The 20,982-nt window shown below is 33.4% G+C and overlaps 1 protein-coding gene and 1 pseudogene across 1 annotated transcript in view; one reads left to right on the forward strand and one right to left on the reverse strand.

Moving 5' to 3' along the window:
- LOC107519749 (connector enhancer of kinase suppressor of ras 2-like) overlaps positions 1 to 20,982 on the forward strand; it is a 187,073-nt gene that overhangs the window by 17,646 nt on the left and 148,445 nt on the right. The gene's annotated exons all lie outside the window — the stretch shown is intronic.
- Positions 6,603 to 6,721, reverse strand: LOC118608246 (annotated as a pseudogene).

Below are 20,982 nucleotides of genomic sequence, written 5' to 3' on the forward strand. Positions count from 1 at the left end.
ATTTCCCTGGCCGCCCCTGAGAAATCTTTCTTTGTTGTTGATTTTTGATAATTTTATTATAATGTGTTTTGGTGAAGGCCTTTTTGGGTTGAGAGAATTGGGTGTTCTGCTGACTTCTTGAATTCCAAGCTCCAGCTCTTTCCTTAGATTTGGAAAATTCTTGTCAACTGTTTTTCTGAAAATGCTTTCTAAACTCTGCTCCTTTTTCTCCTCTTTAAGAACACTCATTATTCTTATGTTTTCTCTCCTGGTGGTAGCAGCTAGTTCTTGTATTTCTCTTTCATTATTTTGGTTCTTTATGAGAATTCCAATCATCTTGCTAAATAACTCATTCTGCTCATCTATTTGTTTTTGTTTTTTTTTTTCAATTCCTGAAATTGTTGATATGAATTGTTTTGGATATCATTGAGTTTTTTTCAGAACTATCATCCTGAATTTTCTCTCATTTAAGTCATATATTTCTATGTCTTTAAGCTTATTTTCTGGAGTTTTTTTCTCGTTCTTTCTGAAATAGCTTGTCAGCTTGGTTGTTCATGGTGTTTCATGGACTATTTCTCTGCCTGGGCATTAATAGAATTGTATTATGCTTTTTTTCTCCCCAAAGAAAAAAGATTTATTATATAAATGTCTCTCTTTAGCCTGTTGCAAAGAAAGCACTTTTTTTTTGCTTTCCCATAGGTGACTTCTAAGCCTCTTAGATACCTGCTTTATATAAAGTCTTAATAATGCTTTTATTTTCTTATAGATATTCAATTACGCTTGGTACCCTCAGTCTCAGTCCCTATCATCTGTAATGACAGTTTCGTTAGCATTTGCTCAGATTGCCCTAGGGCTCTGTGGTGTTTGTTCTCAAAGCATATGTGAGGATGGGCCCGTTGGGTTAGAGGATAGGGGCTGTGGCTCAGCCTCAGTTTTGCAACCGTGATGATAAAAATCAACTGTTGTTTCTCTGCCATCCTTGCTTCTCTGCCATCCCCACTTCTCTACTTTCTGCCTTGATGACTGGGCCCTGCTGCTGGCTGCTGAAAGTTCCAGCACTTCAAGACAGTCTGATCAGGGTAGTCACCACAACTTCTCTCCTCCCCTCTCCTCCTCCAGGGAACTCTGCCTGGGAGAGGCAGCTTCTTTGTTTTTCCCAGTCAACAGGGTTCTGACCTGTGGTAGCCTTTATTTGCAGACACCATGCTCAGATGTGCTGTTGTGGAGTTTAGGTTGCTGTTATTGTTGTTGTTGTTGTTGTTGTCATTGTTGAGTTTTAGATGATCAGCTTATTGGTGTTCCAAGGGGAGATATCTGGGAATCTCTCTCACTCCTCCATGTTTTTGCCATTCCTCGAAAATAATTTCTGATGGCATATACTCAAGTTCAAAGATTCTTTCCTCAAATGAGCTCAGTCTACTAATGAGCTTATCAAAGGTATTCTTTATTTCTGTTGCAGTGTTTTTGACTTCTAAACTTTCATTTCGATTCTTGTTAGAATTTCTATCTCTTTACTTACATTACCCATCTACTTTTGTATGTTGCCTATTTTTTTCCATTAGAGCCTTTAGCCGATTAAATTAAACATAGTCGTTAAAAAATCAGTATAATTATTCCAATATCCCTGCCATATCCAAGCCTTGTTCTGATGATTGCTCTGTCTCTTTAAACATGTATATTTTGCCTTTTAGAATGCCTTATAATTTTTTTTTGAAAGGTGGGCGTGATATACTAAAGTTAAGTGAACTTTGGTAAATAGGTTTTTAATGATATGGTGGTAAGGTTTTGGGAGAGGGGAAACATTTATATTCCTACAATTAGGCTTTAATTTTTGGTGAACCTGCAACTTTTTAAAAACTTATTTATCTTTATTTATTTTTATTATGGTGACATTTGTTAACGAAATCCAATAAGTTTCAGGTATACAATTCAAGAGTAAGGTATTACATATATTGCATTGTGTGCACCGCCCATAGTTTTCTTTCTGTCATCACACACATATGCAACCCCTTTTACCTCACCTACATCTCTCCTCCCCCTCTCCTACTTTACCCTCTGGTAACCTCTAGTGTACTGTCCATGTCTATGAGTCTCTGTTTGTCGTGTCTGTTTGTTACTTTTAGGTATGTATTATACACACACACACACACATATGTGTGTATATATATATATATATGATATCTTGTGGTTACCTGTGACTTTTATATATGCCTTATAGTTATTTTATTTTATTATATATATATATATATATATATATATATATATATATATATATATATATATTAGGTTGGACAGAATGGATAGTGTAGGCTGGAATTTGGTATTTCCCTTCTATTACATAGAAGGTAGAGAAGGATGGAGTAGGGTATTTCCATTATTTCAGGTAGAGTTAGACTCTGATAAAATGCCAATAGGTGAGACTGTGGTAAAACGGCTTTTCTTGAGGTCAGGCCTTCTAAGAAATGAATGTTCTAGTATATTTAAAAATAGTTCCTTTTTACCTCCCCCTGCTAAAAAAAAAAAAGCAATTTTTCTTTCATATTCACTGTAGGAACCTAATAGGGATCCTGTTGGTAAAAGTCGGAAAGGTGTGAAGGTCTCCATATGACTGGACCACTGCCCACCTCCCAGAGTTTTTAACTTTCAGACTTATCCACACTGAAACTTCAGCAATTCATAAATTATACTTTAGGCTTTTCCACCTTGGTACTGGTACCCAAGAAGGTTTCTGCTCCTAATGAAATGCTTTTGATAAGTTGTGATTCTCTTTTTCTAACTTTTGTTCTTTCCAATTTTAGGTGGTGGGGCAGGGGAGAAGTTTGCCCTGTGATCTCCCTTCTATGAGAGATCTGAGAAGATTTATTGATTTTTGGTTTGTTCAAATTTTTACATGTTGTTGGAATGGAGCAACAAGTTCCAAGCTCCTTACTTTCCAGACTGGAAATCAATCTTCCTGGGTTTAGGTTTCTACATTTCAGTGAAACAATAGGATGCAAAGCATATCTGATGCATTTTTCCTTAGAATTAAAAAAAAATTATTTTATTAGTTTCAAGTATACAGTACATTGGTTAGACATTTATATAGTTTATAAAATGACCCCCCTAATTGCTCTTCTTCTTTGGCTCTTCTTCTAACCATTACGTTAATGCTAATGGCATTCCTCATGCCATGCTCCCCATCCCCATGACCATCTATCAGTTACTAATCTGTACTTCTTTAACCCTTCACCCTATTCTCGCAGCCCCCCAAACCCTTCCCCTCTGGTCATTGCAAGATTGTCCTTTATATTTGTGAGTCTGTTTTTGATTAGTTTGTTCTTTTTGTTCCTTAGATTCCACATATAAGTGAAATCATATGGTATTTATCTTTCTCTTTGTGACTTATTTCACTCAGCATAATAATCTCTAGGTCCATCCATGTCATTGTGAATGGTAGGATTTCATTTTTTTAATGGCTGAGTAATATTCCATTGTATATATGAACCATAACTTCTTTATTTAATTGTCTGTTGGGCATTTAGGTTGCTTCCATATCGTGGCTATTGCAAATTGTGCTGCTATGATGCAATTTTAAACATTCAAATATCTTCCATGTCAAATCTGAGCAAAGCAATATATAATTCACTTTGAGATTCTAACAGCTTGTGGTCACATTCCTTTTATTCTTCTCTAATGAAGTAATTGTCTATAATCTGAAATGGAGGTTCCAGATAAAGTTTTTTTTGATACCTGCAGTTGTTAGTAATGTGCATTAATAACAGATAAAGGTACACCAGAAATTAAGAAGTGATTTAGTTTGCATTGATCCCATTTAGAATAATTATAGATTCAGTTTAATGGGTTACTTATTATGTAATTCCCTGACTTCAGACAAGCTGGAGGGAGGGTGGAAGAAGAATCAAGAAATGGAGAGAAAAAGCTATTGTTATCAGTTGAGATCTTCAGCATTCCCATCACATAGCCCCTGGCAAATCTTTCGAATCTTTTGCTTTTCATTAAATCACTACCTGTGTTCTTATTGACACTGTAAATCTTCCAAATTTCTTAATCTGTCAGTACCACTTCTTTGCCAATTTTTGTTCTTTAAACAGCTTTCATGCATGGGGAATATGACATGTTAGTTGTTAGTTACCTGAAAGGAACATATCTTAATTGCATAGAACTCTTTTGTAAGAGATATACATATACAAGACAACTTTTTTTTCTCATGCTATAGCATGTGAAAATTAGGTGTTGCTTAAATATAAAGTAAGATTCAACTATGTATAGGAATTCAGCTGTTGATATTCCCAAACAGGGCCCCAGTGAGTACACTCCAGTTATATCACTGATAGTCTCATAGCACAATAGAACACTACTTGAATTCAGTTAAAGTGACACTAGTTAAAATGTATTGCCGTTCAAGTTATTTTCATTATAAATATGTTTTAGTTTTAAATTGATATAAATTATACTGTCCAGCTGATGGTCATCTAGAAGCAGTGCTTTCTAGAAATAATACTTCTTGGGATAATTAATTGGGACTTAGTCTGCCTGGGTGCCTATACCTTTAATTAAAACATTAATGCATTTAAAATATGCAAGAAACATTTATTGTATATTAAGAAAACATGGAGATAAACACATCAAGAAACTAAGAATGATCCATAAGCTCTATAATTCTGCTAACTAAAGGCAACTTTTCCTGTATCTGCTTCTAGATAATTTTTAAAAGAATATATTAGTTTCAGGTGTGCAGCATAGTGGTCAGAGATTTATATAATTTATGAAGTGATTCCCCTGATTACTCCAGTACCCAGCTGGTACTATACATAGCCATTACAATATTGTTGACTTTATACTCCCTGTGTTGTACTTCGTATCCCCGTGACTATTTTGTTACTACCAATTTGTACTACTTAATCCCTTCACCTTTTTCACCCAGCCCTGCAAACTCCCTCCCATCTAACAATCACCAGTTAGTTCTCAGTATCTATGAGTCTGTTTTCATTTTGTTTATTTGTTTATTTTGTTCCTTAGATTTCACATATAAGTGAAATCATATGGTATTTGCCTTTCTCTGTCTTACTTATTTCACTTAGCGAAATACCCTCTAGATCCATCCATGGCATTACAAGTGGTAAGATTTTCTTTTTCATGGTTGAGTAATATTTCATTGTATATATGTCCCATTACTTCTTTTTTCAGTCATCTATTGATAGACACTTAGGTTGCTTCCATATCTTGGCTATTTTTAATAATGTTGCAGTGAACATAGGGGTGCATATATCTTTTCAAATTAATATTTTGATTTTCTTTGGATAAGTACCCAGAAGTGGAATTGCTGGGTCAAAAAGTAGTTTGATTTTTAACTGTTTGAGGAACCTCCAAACTGCTTTCCATAGTGGTTGTTCCAATTTGCAATTCCACCAGCAATGCACGACAGTTCCCTTTTCTTCCACATCGTCTCCAGCACTTGTTTTATATATATATTTTTTGATTTAGTGATGATAATCATTCCGATATGTGCGAGGTGATAATCTCATTGTGGTTTTAATTTTAATTTCTCTGATGATTTCTGACCTTGAGCATCTTTTCATATGTCTGTTGGCCATCTGTATGTCCTCTTTGGAGAAGTATTTGTTCAGATCTTCTGCTCATTTTTTAATTGGATTGTTTGTTTGTTTTTGTTGTTGAGTTGTATGGATTCTTTATAAATTTTGAATATCAACCCCTTATCAGATATATAATTAAGGAATGTCTTCTCCCATTCAATAGGTGGTCTTTTAATTTCATTAATGTTTTCCTTTTCTGTACAAAAACTTTTTAGTTTGATGTGGTCCCATTTGCTTATTTTTTTTTTGTTTCCCTTGTCCAAAGAGATATACCAGAAAAAAAATTATTACTAATAGCAATATCAGAGAGTTTATTGCCTTTATTTTCTTTTAGGAGTTTTATGGTTTCTGGTCTTACATTTATGTCTTTAATCCATTTTGAGATTATTCTTGTACATGGTGTAAAAAGGTGATCTAGTTTTATTTTATTTTTTTTTTGCATGGATAATTACAGTTTTCCCAACATCATTTTGCCTTAATAATGTTGAGGTATGTTTAGTCTATTTTCATCTTGCTGAGAATTTTTTTCATAAATGGATGCTGAATTTTGTCAAACACTTTTTCTGCACCTAATGATAGGATCATATGACTTTTATATTTCAATTTGTTAATGTTGTATGCCACATTAACTGATTTACAAATATTAAATCAACTTTTCATCCCAGGAATAAATCCAACTTGGTCATGGTGTGTGATATTTTTAATGTATTGCTGAATTAATTTTGCTAATATTTTGTTGAGAAAATTCGCATCAATATTCATTAGGGATATTGGCCTAGAGTTTTTTTGTTTTTTGTACTGTCTTTCTCTGGTTTTTGAATCAGGGTAATGGTTGCCTCATAAAAAGGATTAGGAAGCCATCTCTCTTGAAATATTTTTTTGACTAGCTTAAGAATAATAGGTGTTAATTCTCTTATTTATTTGTTTGGTTGTTTGTTTGTTTTTGTTTATTTTAGACGAGGCAACTCTTGGTTAACCTCACAGGTTGCAAGGACCTTGTCAGCTTACGATCCCCCCCCCTTTTTTTAATGCCTACAGTACCTAGTCTTCCTAGGTAGTCTCCCATCCAAGTACTAACCAGGCCCAACCCTGCTTAGCTTCCGAGATCAGACAGGATCGGGCTTGTTCAAGGTGGCATGAGTATAGACTAATTCTCCTTTAAATGATTGGTAAAATTCACCTGCCAAATCATCTGGTCGAGGACTTTTTTTTTGAAAGTTTTTTGATTACTAATTCAATTTCGTTGGTGGTTATCAGTTGGTTCAGATATTCTGTTTCTTCTTGACTCAATCTTAGGAGATCGTATGTGTCTAAAATATATCCATTTCGTCTAGATTTTTCAATTTATTGGCATATAATTGCTCAGATTATTTTCTTATGATCTTTTATATTTCTGTGGAGTCCATAGTTTCTTCTCCTCTTTCATTTCTGATTTTATTTATTTGGGTCCCCTTTCTTTTTTTCTTCATGAGTTCAGTTAAAAGTTTACCAATTTTGTTTGTCCTTTCAAAGAACCAGCTCTTGGTTTCATTGATCTGTTGTATTATGTTTTAGACTTTATTTCATTTATTTCTGCTCAGATATTTATTATTTCCTTCCTTCCTTCTACTCACTTTGGGTTTTGTTTGCTATTTTTTTTCTAGTTCTTTTAAGTTTTAGATTAGATTGTTTACTTGAGGTTTTTCCTATTTCTTGAGGGTGGCCTGTATTGCTATAAATTTCCCTATTAGGACTGCTTTTGCTATGTCCCATAGATTTTGAGTCATGTGTTTTCATTTTCCTTTGTTTCTAGGTATCTTTTGATTTCTTCTTTGATCTCACTGTTAACCTATTCACTGTTTACTAGTATGTTGTTTAGGCTCCATGTGTTTGTGTATTTTCCATTTTTTTTTCTTGTAGTTTGACTTCTAGTTTCATACCATGGTTGAAGAAGACACTTGGTATGATTTCAAGTGTCTGAAATTGGCTGAGAATTGTCCTGTGACCTAACATGTGATCTATTCTGGAAAACATTCCATGTGCATTTGAGAAGAATATATATTCTACTGCTTTTGAGAGAAATGCTCTGAAAATATTAATTAAATCCATCTGGTCTAGTGTGTCATTTAAGGCTGCTGTTTCCTTATTGATTTTCCATCCAGTAGATAAGTCCAGTTGTGTCAATGGAATGTTAAAGTCTCCTACCATGAGTGTATTATTGTTGATTTCTTTCTTTACATTGATCAGTAATTGCTATATCTGTGAAGCTATTGTGTTCCTATGTTGGAGACATATTTGTTTACCAGGGTTATGTCCTGCTGTTTTGTTGATCACTTTGTCATTATGTTAAAGTCCTTCTTTTATCTTACTATAGCCTTTGCTTTAAACTCTATTTTGTCTGATATAAATAATGTTACTTTAGCTTTTTTAAAAATTTCCATTTACGTAAAATATCCTTTTCCATCCTTTTGTTTTCAGTACGTCTGTGTCTTTCAATCTGAAGTGGCTCTCTTGTAGACAATATATGTGTATTGTTCTAGAATTTTCATGGTTTTGGATCTTACATTTAAGTTTTTAATTCATTTTGAGTCTATTCTTGTATATAGTGTAAGCAAGTCATCCAGTTTCATTTTCGTATGTATCTCCAGTTTTTGCAACATCATCGATTGAATAGACTATATTTATTCCATTGTATATTCTTGCCTCCTTCATTATAGATCAGCCTCTAGATAGTTTTATCTGCATAAACACATGCAGTTATATCTTTTTCCTTTTAGAATATTGGATTATTCATGTACAGTCCCAGGATTCTGGCATTTATTGAAATTTTTTGGAAAAGCATGTAATTTAATCTTACCAATGAATGAATTAAAAAATAAAGGATTATGAGGGGATCTTTAGTAACTCTCTTAGGTATCAGACACTAATTTTCTCATGGGACTATCACTTAAAATTTATTTTTACATTAATTCATTCACTAATTAATTAATTAATTAATTAATTCGATATGCATTTTTCTATCACAAACTATGTGCAAAACACTGCGTTTGGTACTGATAGGGATTCAGGAATGTATCAGAAAACATTTTCTTTTTATTTAGCTTCATTTCAAAGCTAGCAATACCAAAAGGGAAGAATATTCTCAGAAATGCACTATTGAAAATGTACAAATGTCAATATGCTCCTTTGAGATTCTGTGTTAATAGTCATCTTTACACTCAAGAACATTTTTTATCAAATGGGTTATTTAGAAAATGGAGAAACTGAGGCATTAAAAAGAGAAAATAATTCTAATAATTCTAATAATTCAATCATGAAGCCAACTAACTTCTCTTGATGATGAATGGAAGCACGCATGTCTCTAGGCACTAACTTCAACTTGCTAGGGCACATAATGAGCCAGGGGCCTTATAGGAGGGTTTGAAAGAAGTAGATCGATTATTTTATAAAGATTTAGAAAGGCTGTTCCTGCCACTTAACCACCTTCTTAAGTTATAGGTGGTCAAAAGACAGAGCTATTCTTACTACTCACCTTTTATTTCTCATGTTATCACCTATAATAAAATTTTAAAGGTAATTTCTTTTGTGCCAAACACTGAATTCTTATCTATAAATCATAATACAGTACCAGAGAATTTTGTGAGTTTCACAAGTTGGTTGTAATAGCAGATGGAAAAGACAAGGGAGAAAATTCTTGGAGTGTTTTAGGAATCAGATTAGGCTGGGTCTGTATTCTAGGCTGAATACTATAGGAGATAATCAGCATATACTTTCAGAGTCAGCCAAACTGAAACAATAGAGAAGTGTTAGAAACAAGGGGAAAAGGCAAATTGAATCATTAGTAAATAATTATACAGTCCCCTATGTTAAATGAAATAACAGTGTCAAGGAAGTGAACAAAAGCAACACTAAACTCTGCAGAGATAGAATATTTTGTGCAATTTTCTGTTATTAAGAAATAATAAAAGGTATTTTAAATTCTCCACACAAAATACAAATCCATTTACGTTTTCATCTTGTTTCACAAATCTTTAATGATTAATATGTTATATAAATATAAAAGGTACACCCACTGAAATGCTTGTGGGTATAGAATTTAATATGTAGGTCAGAAGGCATGTACTTTTACTATTTAAGCAGTTTTCAGTAAAAGAGCGAAATTCAGTGTTTTTATGTCTTTAATAACTATTTCTTTCCTAGGGTGAATTTTTAGAAGTGTTATTTTGAGTATAAGCTTCCACCAAGCTCCATTTACTTACCATGAGAAGATATATAATCTTGAATGAGAATCAAACAGCAAGGAAGATGTGTTTTAGTAAGGATATTAGAGTTGTATGACAAAACAGTTGTTCATTCTTGTTAAGTTGGGATTACATAGGTTTTAATTCAAGGGATGTCAGTTTTCTTCCCTTGAGCACACATTAAATCATATTTCCATGAGGAAAATTAACAAAAGAAAATGTTGTTTAGTAAGTACCAGTAATAATTATAATCAACTTCCATCAACATTTCTTGTCCTTCTCAATCATCTTCTCTGTTGAGTGCTGTTGTGTAAAGATAATGGAGTTTATAATATACCTTGTCAGGTGTGTGACACTGTACAAGTAATTTCACTTCTCTGAGCCTCAGGTTTTTCATTGTTAAGTGAGAATAATACATAACCTACCTGAGCAGTACAGTATTTGCAAGAATCAGAAAATATGCAATATGTATTGAAACACTTTGTATGTAGTAAAGTATAAGAAATCAAAATATAGAACATTTCCAACATCCCGAAAGGTTGCTTTTTGTTACTTTCCAATCTATTATCTCAGAGATAACTAGTATTCTTACTTCCACGATCTTCAAATAGTTTTGCTTGTTCCTGAACTTCATATAAATGGAATTTTACAGTTTATGCTTTTTTTTTATGTGTCAGGCTTTTTTTCATTAAACAGTGTATCTGTGAGAGTAGTACATCTTGCTGCCTATATTAGGAGTTTGTTTTTTGTTGCTGTGTACCTGCCAAAATTATTTATTTATGATATGAATAGAGATACTGTAATTATATTATAATTAAGAATACTGTGAATATTATTATACATGTGTTTGGTGGATATATGTCCTCATTTTTCTTAGATGTATACCAAGGAGTTTAAGTGCTAAGTTACATAATATGCATGTGCTTGGTTTTAGTAGATAGTACCAAACAATGGCCGAAAGAGGTCCAACCATTTGATACTCCCATTAGCAATGTATGAGAGTTTCAGTTGATTTACATATTCCACAACAGGTTCAATTGTCCGATTTTATATCTTTGCCATTCAGGAGAAAGGATAATTGTGTCTTAAAATCTAATTTTTTTAAATAATAAAATAGTTATACCAAATTTCCCATGGTCAGTTTTTGCCTGTTATGTCTTTTCTCATCCTTTTATGTTTTATCTTTTCTTGTTCCTATGCCTTAGCTGTGTCTCGTAAAAACCGTATTACAGGATTATTTTGTAATTCAATGTTACAATCTCTGCCTTTGAAATAGTGAATTTGTTCTATTTCTTTAATGGAATTATTAATATGTAAGATTTTGCATACTTATTTCAGTGTTTTTTCCTTGATTTTATTTTTGTTTTAATTTTAGATATTTAAAAATAGATTTTAATCTCATTTTATCTCTACTGGTTTGAAATATATGTACTCCATTCTTTTAGTGATTATTATGGAAATTTAACTGTAACCAGTTAATTTTGGAAAGTCTAAAATCGAACAATTAAACCCTTTCCCAAACGAGTTAGAATATCAAACACATTAGCTTCAGTCAGTTTTTCCTTAATTTATGTGCTGTTTTTGTCTAGTTTTTTAGTTTGTTACCTTTGATAACACCCCAATTTGACATTATAATTTTATACAGAGGTATTTTTACTTTGTATTGAAAATATTTAGCTGAATCCACATTTCCTTTTTGTTTTCATAATTCCTTCTTTCTTTTCAGATCATCCTTCTGATTCTGTTTTCCCCTGACAAGTCTTCACTTGGAATTTTGCCATCTCCTATTCATGGTTCTTCTCTCAGATCCAATGTGGAGATCACATGTAGTTCTAGAACTAGTTCTCCAACATGACATCCTTGTATTCATCCTTCTGATAGGGGCCCAGAAATTGCTATTCTGCTGAGTGAAGTCCACAAATAAATAAATATTCAAATGAGAATAACTACTGTAACATAGTCATTTTCTGGAACAAGTCTAAGATTATTAGCAAGTCTAAGATTTGTCCTATTCTATGTCTCTTTTGCATCAATGCTAAATCTCTGGATTGAAGTCTTGCCTAGATATTATACTCTGAGAATTAATTCCTGATTCCAGGGCGTCCTTTCTTATCTCACATGAACAGGCTTATTTTTGGAGAACCAGAACCTGCGGGCTTGGAAATTTCTGCCTCACACTGTAGTTTTCCCTATAACAGCTATCATTTTTATATTCAGAGGGAAAGGGCAACCTTAATTGATTTCCGTTTGTTCTACTATATCAGGTTATAATACTTTCTGTTCAGCTGTGGGTTCTGTTACTTCAATCTGACTTGACATGAAGTCACAGCTGAAGACACCTTATGTATAACATGAGGATAGTACCACCTTTTACAAATAAATAAATATACCAACACCTGTGTCATGGGCCTTGAATGTCTGACAATAGAAGACAAAGAATCACATGATACCCTCTAATCAACACTTGGCTGTTTTGTTACCAGTTAATTTATCTCAGAAACCTCAGGGTGTCATTTAGTTTATCTCAACAGACTCATTGTAGATTAACAATGAGAACCCATAATTATTCATGCTAACCTCTGGTTCTCCCAGGCATGTGAATACCTTCTATATTTAAACCATAAAAAAGTTTGTAATAAAATGGTGGCTGCTGCCTGAAATATCACCTGATGTGCAGAGCAATAACAAACTATAAAACTCTTTTTAAATGCAAAATATGTTGTAGCATTTTAAAAATTCAAAAAATGTTTTTTCTGCTTTATGCTCAATAACATTTTCAAGGAAATAAATTATTATATCTTGAGTAAGTGGAAGGATCTCTAGTCCATTTTTATTCTTTTTTATTTTTCACTTGTAATTTAAATTATATATATATAATAGGTAGAGACTAGAAAATTCTGTTCCTTGCCGATAAACACAGAAAATAGTGGGTACTTAATTACTGGGCTGTTTAGACTTACATAGACAGAATGTTCTATGCTTGGTGAAACATTTAATTTTACTGTAACACTTATTTTTCATGCATCAGTAGCCTTTTGACAGCATATCCCAGAGGTGTTAGTGATATCAGAGAATGCTGAGTATATTTTGTTCATCTCTTGTTAGGAAAATAAGCTATATCATATTCTATTCATGTAATTGCAGCTACTTTCCATAGTATCGATGCTCTACCTTTTCTAGTTTTTTTCGTTTCCTAAAATAATTCAGTTTTTGAAAATTATGATAAAAAATAGGTGAAGGACAAAGCTGTAGGTGGAGTAGAGATTAATGTTTATTGTTATGGACAGAATGTTGTCCCACCATAATCTGTGTATTGAAAGCCTTAAACTGCATTGTGACGGTAGTTGAAGCTAGGATTCCTAGGTGGTAATTAAAATTAAATGAGGTCGTAAGGACTGTAATACAATAGGATTATTGTGTTTATATGAAGAAGAAGAGAGACCAGAGCTCCTTTTCTCTCATGTAAGGACACAGAGAAAAGGTGATAACAGTCTGCAAGTCAGGAGGAAGAGAGCTCTCACCAGAACCTGACCATACTGGCATCCTGATCTCAGACTTCCAGAGTCCAAATCCTTTTGAAAATAAATTTTTGTTTTTCAAGCCGCCTACTCTATAGTATTCTTCATCTCAACATGAGCTAATACATTAGTTCATAAAATCTTAATTACCTGGATATTGTACTTAGTAGTTCTGACTTTGGACTAAAAAATTATCTTCAGAAATAGAAATGTCACAAGAATGCGTAGGTACATAAAATAAATATTGAAAAAAAAGCAGCCTTTAGGTTCATCTAAAAGTCAGTAGGTACACAGGTAGATCAATCTCATACCATAGGTAGCTACAGCCTTATATGGTGTTTTGATTTTCAAAACAATTCCCTAAAAATAATAGAGTGTCTTTGTTGTCAAACAGATTCAATTATAATAGACTATACTTATTAAGATAACAAAATAGAATTAGAGTTTTTAGAAAGAATCATTAAAGAGAGTTCAGACAAAAGTGATTTGGTATTAACTCTGTGCCAAATCTGAACACATTAACTAAAAACTCTAATACTGGAACATTGTAGGTTTTACTATAAATTTATTATGAAAACAATTAATGTTATATGAAAATCATATCTAATAAACTTTTAATAAAGTATTTATTTTTTATTTGATAATTGTATGTATTATGAAATGACCACCACAGTAAGTCTAGTTAACATCCATAACCACATATAGTTACAGAATTTTTTACTTGTAATGAAAACTATTAAGATTTACTCTCAGCAACTTTCATATATGCAATACAGTATTATTAACTACAACTACCATGCTGTACATTACAACACATGACTTATTTATTTTATAACTGGAAGTTTGTACTTTTTGACTCCTTTCACTCATTTTGCCCAACCCCCACCACCAGCTTTTGGCAATCATCAATCTGTTCTGTTTATATGAGCTTATTTTTTGTTTGTTTGTTTTTCATATTCCACATATAAGTGAGATAATAACAGTATTTGTCTTTGTCTGACTTATTTCACTTAGCGTGATGCTTTCAAGGTTTATCCATGCCACAAGTGGCAACATTTCATTCTTTTTTATGGCTGAATAATATTCTATGTGTGTGTGTGTGTGTGTGTGTGTGTGTGTGTGTGTGTGTACCATATTCTTTTTACCCATTAATTTATTCAGCTGCCAATATACATTTAGGTTGTTTCTATATCTTGCCTATTGTAAATAATGTTGCAATGAACATGGGAAAGCACATATATTTTCTAATTACTGTTTTTGTTTTCTTTAGAAAAGAAAGTAGAATTGTTGGATCATATAGTAGTTCTATTTTCAATTTTTGAGGAACCTCCACACTCATTCCCATATTGGCTATACCAATTTATATCCCCACCCACAGTGCACATGGGTCTCCTTTTCTCCTTGCCAACACTTATTTCTTGTTTATTTGATGATTGTCATGCTAATAGATATGAGGTGATATCTCATTGTGATTCTGATCGAATTTCTTTGTTATTAATGATGTGCATCTTTTTGTGAACCTATTTGCTATATGTATGTTTTCTTTGGCAAAATTTCTATTTAGATCCTTTGCCCATTTATTTTTTGTTGGATTTTTTCTTCCCTGTTGAGTTGTATGAGTTCTTTATATACTTTGGCTATTAATCTCTTATGGCATATATGACTTGCAAATGTATTTTTCCATTGAATAGGTTTGTTTTTCATTTTGCTTATGGTTTCCTTTGCTGTGCAGAAGCTTTTTTGATTTAATGTAATGATTGAATGATTTCCACTGCCTTATCTTTGAGTTCGCTGATCCTTCTTTTATTAGATCTAGTCTTCTATTGAACTCCTCTATTGAATTTATCAGGTCAATTATTATATTTCTAAGTTACAAGATTTTTGGTACTTTCTAAAGTTTTCTCTTTGTTGTAATTCTCACTTTGTTTATGCATTGTTCTCCTGTCCTTGGTGAGCAACTTTTTAATGGTTATTTTGTATATTCAATCAGAGAAATCATTTATTTCTGCTTCTTTGGGTTCAGATCCTAGATTATTATCTTATTTCCTTGTTTGGAAAATATTTTCCTTTTTTTTTCATTTTCTTGACTCTCTGTGTTGGTGTCTGCACATTTGACAAAACAGCCACCTCACCTAGTCTTCACGTATTGGCTTTGTACTGGAGAAGCTCCTCATTAATCTGCTTGGTTAGTGATTTTCTAGAGCTCTCAAACCTTTGTGCTAGTCCAACCTGCTTTCATTGTTCTTAGCAGCCCCCTAGTGTTTAGAGTATGTTAAATCTCAGTGATCTGAGAGAAGTAAGTGTTGAGGAAGAAGTCAATTCCTCAGGCAGCTTCCAGATAAATTTTGTTGTTGGATGTGTAGTACACCTCTTCCTCTCCCTAGGTAGAAGTTGAGAACTGAGATTTTTCATCTGCTCACTCTTCTGAGCCAGGGTGTGCCTATGGAGACTGACAACCTGAACTGCCATCTTAATTCTCCGCTGGCCTGGGTGGCTAGAATATGCCAGGTCCTATCAGCCCTCCAAGACAGGCTATACAGAAGTGAGTCCTCTTGGTAGTCTCTGTGAAAGTTGAGATTTTCAACACATGGTGCATTTATTTCTTTCCCCAGTGGGAAGATTAAGATTGTTTTTTGTTTGTTTGTTTGTTTGTTTTTGTCCACTTACTCTGTGTTGAGCTTGGAAATTACTATATCAACTGCCAGTTTGAACCTCTTTTTTCTATTCTCACTGGACCTGGGTGGCTAATATATAATGTGTCCCATTTCACATCAATATTCTGAGGCAAACTGTATAGAGCTAGTTTTCTTGGTAGCCCCAGAATAGTGGAGAAATTAGACATATGGTGCATCTCTTTTTCTTTCCTAGGAGAAGCTAGGAGCTGGGGATTTTTGACTGTTTCTCTTTGCTGATATGGAAAGAGTGGTTATGGTGACTGCCAGCTCAGACCACTGGCCCCAACGTGAATAAGCCATGTTTCATATCCCTTCATTGATCTGAGACAGATTAGACTGAATCCAGTTCTCTGGGTAGCCCCTAGAAAAGTTGGGTCATTGGATATATGGTGTACCCTTTTCCTCCTTGGGGAAAGGTGGTTTTATCTTGATTATATGGTATTGTGCTAGTGCTAGGGAATATGGACAAGAGGATACCTTGAATTTCCCTTCTAGCTTCAATGTGGCTTATTTTGTACTTGCTTGTGGTGCAGGAGGTTCTTAATTAGTTTATGAGTTTCTCACAGAAGGAATCTGTCTATGAATTGTTATTGAATCAGTGTGTTTATGGGTGGAAGGAGGGTTCAGGGCTTCTTATTCTGCCCTCTGACTGAAGTCACTATTTTCTGTCATGACTTTATATTTCTCCATACTCCTCACATAATACTTAATTCTCATAATTATAGTTATTGAATGCATAATTGCAATAGTTTCCTATGGCTACTGTAATAAATAACCACAAACTTGGTAAACTAAAACAACACAAGTTTATTATTATACATTTCCGGAAGTCAGTAGCCCAAATTCAGTTTCACTGGACTAAAGTCAGGGTATCAGCTTGGCTGGCTTTTTTCTGGAGGCTTTATGGTAAGGGTCCTCAAGCCCCAGGCCACGAACCGGTAGTGGTCTGTGGCCTGATAGGGATCAGGCCTCACGGCAGGCGGTGAGTGGCAGGTGAGCAAGCAAAGCTTCATCTGTATTTGCAGCTGTTCCTCAGTGCTAGCATCACTGCCTTAGATCCACCTCAGATCATCAAGCATTAGATTCTCATAGGAATACTGGTCCCTGATGGCAAAAAGGTTGGGAGCTGCTGCTCTAGGGAAGAACCTGTTTGCCTGCATCTTCTAGTTTCCCAAGGCCTCCTAAATTCCTTGCCTGTATCATTTCAACCTCTTACTTTTATTGTCACATCTCCTACTACTCTTCTGTAGTCATATCTTGTCCTGCTCCCATCTTATAAAGAAACTTGTGATTAACTTTAAGGCCTACCCAGATAATTCAGAATCTCCCCATCTCAAGATACTTAATCATGTCTGCAGAGTCCCTTTTGCCATTCATTAACAGGTTCCAGGGATACGGATGTGGATATTTTTGGGGGGAGGCCATTATTCAGCCTACCACATGCATGTAGATGTAATGTATGTTGCAAGTAGTAGTGTCCTCCATAGGTGTTTCCACCTTGGGGAATGAAAGATAGATATTAATTTGTTATATGCATATACTTAAATAACTTTGTGTTTATAAAGAGTCTATGTCTATGAGAATAGAAAACACATAAATGAAGATGGTATAATGGGCAGGAGGTAGGCAGGCAATGTTGAGCATTTGAAAATACTGTAAGATAAAGATTTTTATAGAGTTTGCCTTTCTTAGTTTCAACTTACAAGGCTTATAGGCAATGTTTAAATTCCAGGAATTCCTCTAGTAAAGGAAGAAGGTTGAAGCAAAAGTTTGGTGCTAGAGGACAATAGCAATGGTGAAAAAAAATACAGCATTTCAGAGGGAGAAAAATTGTGATTTATTTTTTTTGTTTTAATTTATTTAATCATGTTTGTTTCTCTATGCAGTGGTTAATTTTTAAAATTTTAAAATTTTATTTTATTATTAGTTTCAAGTATACAATACATTGGTTAGACATTTATGTATTTTATAAAATGATCCCCTTAATTGCTCTGTCTCTCCTGTGGCTCTTAAAGCTAGGTTTGAATCAAAACTGCCACTCTTAATAGGCAAGCAGGAATAGTCAAATGTAACCAACTAAGGAATTATAGCACTGTTTTTCTAGGAGGTGCTGAGGTTTGAATAAGAGTGAAGAATTGCCTCAGTCGATGATTCAGCTAAGAAAGCAATATTTTATGTTCGACAGCATAAATATTTACATACACTATCAGGGGACTATCTATAAAATCTGAGTTATATAGAGGATAATTGACTCTAGGTTTTCCTTTTGGAATCTAAGGTGATTAACAGATAATGAATTCTGAACAAATTTGAACTTCAAAGGAGACTGACTCATCCTGTTTAATATGTTTGCGTGTCTTCACTTTAAAGTAAAAATTGAGAAGAAAATAAGAGAGTGTGTAGAAAGATGACTGTGGGAGGGAAATTTCAGGTATCAGCTTCTTCAGCTTATTTCATAAATTAATGATGCCTACAATTTTTAGTAAAACATGCCTACTGATTTCATGTAGATTATTTTTGTGGTGGTAGAGGGAGTTTAAGCTTGACATAATTTATTACTTTTAGTAGTTTTCTAAGTTTATTTATATTCATGACTTATCAAGTTCTCTTAAAACTCAAATCTATTGTTTTTATTTTTTAACTTGTGGAAATTTCAAATGTATACAAAATAGAGATAATTATATAATGAATCTCGAAGTACCCATTATTTAGCTTCAATAATTATTAAGTCATAGTTAAAATTGTTTCACGAGTACTCCTATTCAATTATCCCCATCCCCTGTATTCTTTCAAAGCAAATTCCATTTACTACATCATTTCATCTATAAATATTTAAGTATGTATTTCTAAATACTAGAGACCAAAAATAACAATACTATTCCACCTAAAATTATCAGTCATTCCTTAATATTTAAAAAAAATTACTCACTGTCCACATTTTGTCAATTATCTTACAGATTTGTTTAAACTTTTTTTTTAATAGGAATCAGATAAGGTCCCTATGTTGCCATTAACTGACATGTTTCTTTTAATCTATGTTGCCTCTTCATTTTTTTCGATTGTAATTTTTCCATTGCAGAAGAAATCTATTTACATTCTTATACAGTCTTTTAGCATGTACTTCCTAAAGACTGATTTTTATATGTGAAGGTTAGATCACAAATCTATTATTTTAAATAGCTCAATTTTTTTCATTGTTCTTCATCTAAGATTCAAGGAGAGAAATCTGTCTCAAACATCAACTTGCCACTTTCATAATTCTTGGACTACAAAGCTTTAGTAAAACAGTTATAAATAGTCTAAATGTTGCATGAGATGGAATAAAGGGAAATAACAATTACCACGTTTTCTCCATTGTATATTTTATTGAATTTTTCCAGCTTATTGAACTGTAATATACAATTAGTTGCTCATATTTACATTGTACAACTCAATGAGTTTTTTTTCAATTATAGTTGACATACAATAATATATTAGTTTCAGTTGTATAGCATAGTGATTAGAGCTCTATATAATTCACAAAGTGATCATCCCCACTAAACCTAGTACCCCTCTTCCCCATTATATATTTATTACAACATTATTAACTATTTTCCTTATGCTTCACTTTATATCTCCATGCGTATTTGGTAACTATCCATTTGTACTTAATCCCTTTGCCCTATTCTTTGTCCCCCCCAACACCTCTCAAAATATACTCTGTATTTATGAGTTTATTTCTGCTTTTGTTGTAGTTGTTTATTTTGTTCTTTAGATTCCACGTGTACATGAACTCATGTGATATTTGTCTTTCTCTATCTGACTGACTTCATTCAGCGCAATATCCTCTAGGTTCATCAAGGCAATATATTTTTATATCCCCTTCCTTTTCATATGTAGGGATTTTGTTTTCTTATCCTTTCAGCCACTCTATCTTTTTGTTGGAACACTTAATTCTTTTCTATTTAAAGTACTTATTGATAGGAATATAGTTATTAGCATTCTTTCTTTATTACTATTTTTGATACATGATTTTTTTCTTCTTAAAGAAGTCCCTCCAAAATTTCCTGTAACACTGGCTTGGAGATGATAAATTCCTTTAGCTTCTCTTTGTCTAGGAAGCTCTTTATCTGTCCTTCAACTCTAAATGATAGCTTTACTGGATAAAGTATTCTTAATTGTAGATCCTGTGTTTTCATTACATCGAATATTTTGTGTCATGCCCTTCTGTCCTGTATAGTTTCTTCTGAGAAATCAGCTGCCAGTCTTATGGGTGCTCCCTGTAAGGAACTAACTGTGCTTCTCTTGCTGCTTTTAAGATTTTTCTCTTTGTATTTAATCTTTGGCATTTTACTTATGATATGTCTTGGTGTGGGCCTCTTTGGGTTCCACTTTCTTGGGGAATCTCTGAGCTTCCTGATGTTGTATGTCTATTTTCTTCATCAGGTTAGGGAAGTTTTCCTTCATTATTTCTTCAAATAGCTCTTCAACTTCTTATTTTCTTTCAGGTACCCCTATGACATGGATATTTTTTTTTTACATTTAATAGTGTCCCATGGGCTCCTTAAATTATTATTATAGTCTTGGCTTCCTTTTTCTTGCCATTCTGACTGGATGTACTTGGCTTCCCCATCCTCTATATCAATGGTTCAATCCTCTTCTTTATCTACTTGGTTTATTCCTTCTAATATATTCTTCATCTCAGATAATGTGTTCTGCATTTCTGACTGGCTCCCTTTTATAATGTCCATGTCCATTTTTACATTTTTTTATCTCTTTGTTAAAGTTCTCACTGAGTTCATCTATACTTTCTCAAAGTTCATTAAGTATCTCTATAACACGTGTTTTTAACTCTGCATCCGTTTGATTGCTTGACACCATTTTTCCTGGATCTCTGTTCTTTTCTCTCACATGATTTCTGCTTCTTTGTTGTCCCATTTTGACTGCTTTTCTGTGTTTGTTTCTATGTACTAAGCAAAGGTCCTAATTATCCTGGTCTTATTAACATGGCTTTGTA

Source organism: Rousettus aegyptiacus, unplaced genomic scaffold (assembly GCF_014176215.1).
Source record: "Rousettus aegyptiacus isolate mRouAeg1 unplaced genomic scaffold, mRouAeg1.p scaffold_m13_p_9, whole genome shotgun sequence".
Classification (NCBI taxonomy): domain Eukaryota; kingdom Metazoa; phylum Chordata; class Mammalia; order Chiroptera; family Pteropodidae; genus Rousettus; species Rousettus aegyptiacus.